Below are 6,246 nucleotides of genomic sequence, written 5' to 3'. Positions count from 1 at the left end.
GGAGAGCTGTGGGGCTCCTGGCTGCCAACCAGCATCCTCACAGGCATGCCTGTGAGGAAAAGATGGGAAAAAATCGTGTGCAGAGGCCTGCAGTATAGTTTAGGAAATGAGTGCTTGCTTAGCGTGCTTAATTCTCTGGGTTCAATCCTGTCTTCTGTCTGTCTATTCATCCATCCATCCATCCACCCATCCATCTGTCCACCCATCCATCCGTCTGTCCATCCATCCATCCATCCGTCCATCATCCATCCATCCATCCATCCATCCATCCATCCATCCACCTATCATCTATCTACCAATCATGCATATTCACTGTTACTCATTTGACCAGCAAGAAAAGCAATGATACAAGAAGCAACGGGGTACATTCAGCTAACGGCCTGGTCTCTGGAGTCAGACTGACTACAATTATTCCTGTTCTGCTCTCTGATACCTCGTTTAGCTTCTCTTGGCTCTATCGCAGCCACTTCGCCTGTAAAACTGAAATGAGAAGAGAAACTTAGGTACAAAGTCATCACCAACACTTGGTGAACTATCGGCAGACGTGGCTCAGGTCACCCCCCTCCCCCAAAGTACTTCAGATTAGTCACTGCCTTAGGCATCTCTGGCCTTTAAAATCGAATCCATGGTTTACTAAATTCTATTGCATTGTATCAGACACATCACTGTAGTTTACATAGCTCATTTAAAATCAGCATCCACTTGAGCTTTTTCACAGGGAGAAGCATGGCGAGCGATCCTGGTGAAGACAATAGTGTAAAAACCACAGATATTGTTATAGCAAAAATAGCAATTCTGACGTCTTTTTTCCTTTCATAGGACTAGTCTCTTTGAAACAAGTTTCTCCACTCACCGTGTCTTGCTTCCTTGACACTGTGATTCATTTCTTCCTTTTCTCTTACCTGAGAAAGGTCCTCTGGACCCAGCTTGACAACCCCCTACTATAGTTTCAATGACACACCCTGCCCCCAATTTCCCATGGGCTGTGAGCTAGGAGGTCAGAACATCACCACATCACATTTCTCATGCCACTGTTTTGGTAAATAACAAAAGTGGGGGAAGTCACACTGTGTGTCAGTCAAAAGGGAAGTAACAAAACCTATGCTTGTAACTGCCATTTCTTCCTCTGCAGTAATGGCGCTGTTGGCTATTTTGGTTTAGTATTTCTGCCAGTATTTGGAGTTTTGACGTTCTATTATGGGAGTGGCAACTACAAGGTTAAAAGGAGAAAGTGTGTAGTTTAAGACTTCAGCTCTGGGATGTAGGGAACCAGGAAGAATCAGCCTGATTAGTTGGAAAAGAAATGGTTTCAGTTATCCACCTCTGCTCACCCCAGGTTTATAAAATGTTACCATTCCACTCCCACCCCCCACCTCCCCATTTTTAGGCACTGGTTTTATTTGTCACGCAGCATGAAACACATTGTGAAAAACTGACCTCTTCCTGCCCCAATTTAGTGCATTTGCCAATGTGGACTCTTCAGAGGGAGGGAGAGACAGTTCTACACCTTGTTTATTATTCAAAGATGCATTCTAGGACCTCTGATAATCCGGTTCCTGACCTGCTTTTAAATTTCCCTAGCATGGGATCATCTCAAATAGTTTGTTCTAGTTAAATATGAAACATCGAGACTACAATTCACTTATGGGTCCAGACTATATGTCCATGTAGGTACGCATATCCTGGAGAATGATGGCGAATGATGTTAAAACACAGTGTTATTTTTAATGAATCACCCTTGATGATAGTGACGTGTTTCTCCATAATACCGGGGATTAAAGTACTCTGTTAATTTCTGGATGTTAGCCAGAGCCTCGTTGCATTGTTAGTTATATTAGTTTCAGCTCAGAAATCAACTTTAGAGTATAATATCTAATTCTAAGATCATCATTCAAAGCCTTCCATAGGGGGTTCTAATTCTATTCTAGAAAACTCTAAGCAAGCTTTCAGCTATCTCCAATGGCTGGACATTTGCAGGATTCACTGAAGAGAGAGAGCTCGGCTTACATAACTTGAAGTTGTTTACTCAGCAGGCTGTTCTGATTTCTTCTCAGCCTTCTCAAGACCTATGTCTGTTTGAAACCCTACCCTCACTACCGCTTACCTTTACTCTCAGATGAATTACTTACACTTTCATAATTTTTCCCGTTGTTTTACTGCTTTTTCATTTTGGATTTCTGTGACAAATTTTATTGCTCACTATTTCTATTAAGATTACTAGATGCTAAACTTACTGAGGTCAAAAACCCATATAACCATGTAATTGTATATCCCCTGTGGGGTTGATTTATGTATCTGGTGCTTTCTGACTGATCAATATCTTCCTATTAGGTTGGTGCCTGCTGGCAAGGGATGACATTGCAGAATGTATCCAGTGCTGAGGCCAAACCCATAATTTTTCCTGCTTTTCTGGTGCTGTAAAGCAATCTCATAACGTGAGAAGCATTGTTTCTTGATAGTGCATCATTTACAAAAAATCAGGATTTTCTTTTGTTTCCTCATTCAATCTCTTGATTACATTATTTTTATTTCTACAGTGGTCAAAGGCAACAGTTCTCCTGAAGGCCAGCTGCGATGCAGTTGCTAGGTGTCATTGGAGAAGAAATCAATTGTTCAGCTGATAACCTTTACTATGGGGTTAACTCCAGAGTTTAGGAATATTATCTAACAAATTAAGGGGCAGCCTGCCTTGGAGATGTGGGTGTTTTATAAAGTAAAAGTTAAATTATCAATTCTTGGGAGATTGTACCACGAAGAGATTGTAGAAACTGTAAATTATTTTGTGCTGGGAATGCCAAATGTGGAAACCAACAATAAACAAACAAGCAGGTCCCATCCCAGTGTCTGCAGGATTGTTTCCTGGATTCTCCCTATGCCTCTCTGCTCCCACCTCCTTCACCATATTGTCCTGGATTTTCAAAATTCAAACTTAAAATGAAGGAAAAAATCTTTCTATTTTTCCCACTGAAGTTTTTCCATGACATAAATGTTAAATCTATGTTCCAGGTACGTTTCCTTTTATTTTCTCAGCTAGCTGGCCTATATTTAGCTGTATAATTATTCATATTGCCTCTTTCTCCCACACTGCACCCTCGGCCAGCTTCACTGCAGTGCTGTACCCCTTTCCTTTGCCTTCCACTCTACAGTAAACACAGCAGTAATTACTAACATTCAAGCACATAATTCAAGCAGTGTTAGGCTTTGCATTTGACGCAACTGCGCAGAACTGTCTGGATGTGCACTATCACGGTAAAGCATTTAAATAGACTCCTCCCCATATTTCTCCCCCACCTCCCATCAATGAAACATAGTTGTTTATTATATATGAAGATTTCAGAGTTATAAACTCCCATGCAGCTACAAAAATCTGGAATAAATGTCCACTGGAAGCAATTTCCATCTACACACAATAATATACTGGCATATACAAACATGGAAACACATGATTTTCAGAAAAAGGTAAAAGAACCCATGAATAAATAGCTGGAGATAAAATAATTCTTTTTAATAGACAGGGAATTTTAGTACCTTTGGAAGACAGATGATTGGAGTTATAACTAAGTAGACACAATTCCAGACCTTTTGAAGGTCTTTAAAGGGGTTCATGCTAACATTTCTTTAATGCATTATATACATCTTTACACGTGAAGCTGTTATTCTCATTTAACAACTGCTGAAAGCATATCATCTTTTTTAGTCTTGATACATTCGTGACAATTATGGGAATCTAAATTGAACAGATATGTATTATCCTGACAATTTTTGCTCATGCAGAGTCTCCAAGCCTCGGAGAAGAAAATACTTATCATGACCTCAGCAAAATCCTTCAGTGCCATAATAGAAATTACAGTGAATCTTGGGGTCAGTTCCTGCTTCAGCCTATGTATAACCCTGAAGGACATCTTTAAGTTCTCCCAAGGATGTCAAAATCTACATCAATAGAGCTGCCACAACCAGTGCTATGAAATTCACTAACTCCAAAACCATGGCCAGAGAGATTGAAATTTCTTCGGGGCTGTATATGCTTGTTTCTATCTAGTTTTCAGAATAAAGGGAGAGCAACCAAGGGATTTATTTCCTAAAATTAGTTCTTCTTAGTTCAGATAACCCATATTCTTGATAAAAAAAAAACCCATAGGGATGCAATTGTCCTATGTCTAGATAGTACTCGCATTATCATATAAGCCCACTTGAGCCCACCTAATATCAACATATCTACCCCGTGTTAAAAACAAAAAATTACAGTGTTCGTGTCATAATGGAGGCTAAGTGACCGTTTTTAAAAGTATGCTTTCTTTTTCTGTTTTTCTGTTTTTCTGTTTGTTTTGTTTTGTTGCTTTTTTTTTTCTTAACCAAGGCACAGGGAGAAATACAGAAGGCTTCTACAAGTAGTCTGTTATTTCTTGAAGCTACGTGGGAGGTGAGGAAGAGAGCAGGCAATTGTCTGTAAATAAATCCCCGATGACAGGATTTATTCTTCTGCCTTTCTTTTAATCTATCACGCCAGCTTTATTAAGACTTTCTCTAAGATCTGGATCTCAGAGAGAAAATTTGGCCTCCAGCCCTAGCCAGGCGGCTCTGCAGCAGGTAATGCGGCGCTGCAGCCGGATCGCTGTCCGCGGTGCTGAAAGGTCAGGGCGCCGACACGGGCGCCGAGCACTCCTGTCCAGGGTGCTGAGCTCCCTCCACGCACCCCAACAGCCTAGCCCACCGCGCTAACCCCCTAGAGCTTTGCCACTCTGCAGCCCCTTCCCGCCTGCAGCTGACTTGGGGCAGGCGGCATAAATCAAGTCTGTGGGACGTGGAGGCTGCTACCGTTGCGGCAGCTCAGCTTGCCCAGGGCGGGAACTACCCCCCTTCTCCTTTCGCCTCCCCAGCGCCCACACCCTGCCTTCTCATCTCCCTTGGGTAGCAGTGCCCTAAACACTACAGTCATAATCATAGGGTTGGAACGAACGACAAGATCATGTTTTGCTTTTAAATTCTAGTCTACAGGAAAAAAAACCGCAAGCCTAATAACCTAAACATATCTCAAAACTGCATCGCAAGATGGAAGAGGGTCCCACGGCTGCTTCAAAAGAGTAAGTTATTATTCTATACACATCCTCGCTATTTTTTCCACCACTCCACCTGCAGTGTCCCCATTCACTCCTTCTCCCAACAGCTCACCTGAAAAATACTTTTATGTGGCCCCAGGCAAGAATCTAGGCAGACGAGCACACAGGGAATACCGCACCCTAAGTGCACCACTACTTGTATTTACCCAGGCTCACTTGGGCTGCCAGCTGCAGTCCCTTCTGTGTATGCAGCCATGCAGGGCCAGGGCCAGGATCGGAGGAGGGGGCTCTTTACCTTGTCTTCTTCAGAGGATGCTGTCCGCTGATCCCTGCAGGTAGCAAGAGTGGAGGAGCCGCCGGGTAGGGAGGGAAGGAAAGACAGCTCCAGACCTCCCCGAGGTTTCGTCTTCAATGCAACGTGAGCTCTGCCCTCATCAAAGATGGCCGTTCCTTTGACGTCAGCAGCTTTTAATAGCCGGCTCCTCGAGGGGCGGGGAGGAAGTGTGATGGGGGAGGGCGGAGGGAGGAAGGTGGCTGGGGGCGGTAGGGGAGGAGCCGGGAGGTGCGGAGCGCTTGACTCAGCTCCCCGAGCGCTTTGCAGCAAACCTTTTTATTTCAATCTTTTATAAACATCCAAATGGAGCGATTCTTTTGACTCCATTTTAGCACTGTCTTGGGAAACACACATTTCTTGCGACTGTTTTCCTGATGGCCTATGCCTTTCCTTGTGTGTGCATGCATATGTGAATATATGTATGTATATAGGTGTGTTTGGAATGTATATACAATTACAATAATGTAAATACATACATATTTATATGTAAAACGTTCCCCTGATGATTTGTCTTTGGTTGAGTCACAGACACGAGAGGAAGGTAAAGGAATAGAAGGGTAACGATATGAGGGATTGGGATAGATTTCTGTTGTGATTTATTTTCTCCAGAGAAGGGGGTCTGTCTGAAGAGGCATTCCCCTTGGCTCTCACCAGCTCCTTGCCTGACCAGGTTACTTAGGTTGCTATTTTTATGAGTAGTTATTGTATTAAAGCAGCATTGCGGGTTTAGTGTTCTCATTTAATCATAGCCAGTTGGGGAAAGGCTCACACTTTTCTTTTAAAGTACGTCAGAGCAGTTATCGCCAAGATAACGCTGGAGATGGGAAAAGGGAGAGGGAAGCTAGTTAGCCCTGC

General features: G+C 42.9%; 1 protein-coding gene across 4 annotated transcripts in view; it reads right to left on the bottom strand.

Annotated features, from left to right (window-relative positions):
• Snap25 (synaptosome associated protein 25) overlaps nt 1-5,499 on the bottom strand; it is a 78,818-nt gene extending 73,319 nt beyond the window's left edge. For 2 of the 4 annotated variants that reach the window (NM_001270575.1, NM_030991.3), the window contains 1 exon segment: nt 5,353-5,499. The gene's annotated coding sequence lies outside the window, so the exon portion shown is untranslated. 4 annotated transcript variants of the gene reach the window in all.
• Between the last annotated feature and the right edge of the window lie 747 nt (nt 5,500-6,246).

Source organism: Rattus norvegicus, chromosome 3 (assembly GCF_021556685.1).
Source record: "Rattus norvegicus strain SHRSP/BbbUtx chromosome 3, alternate assembly SHRSP_T2T, whole genome shotgun sequence".
NCBI lineage: Eukaryota > Metazoa > Chordata > Mammalia > Rodentia > Muridae > Rattus > Rattus norvegicus.
The sequence above is the reverse complement of the archived record's forward strand: the minus strand, read 5'-3'. Positions and strand labels throughout refer to the sequence as shown.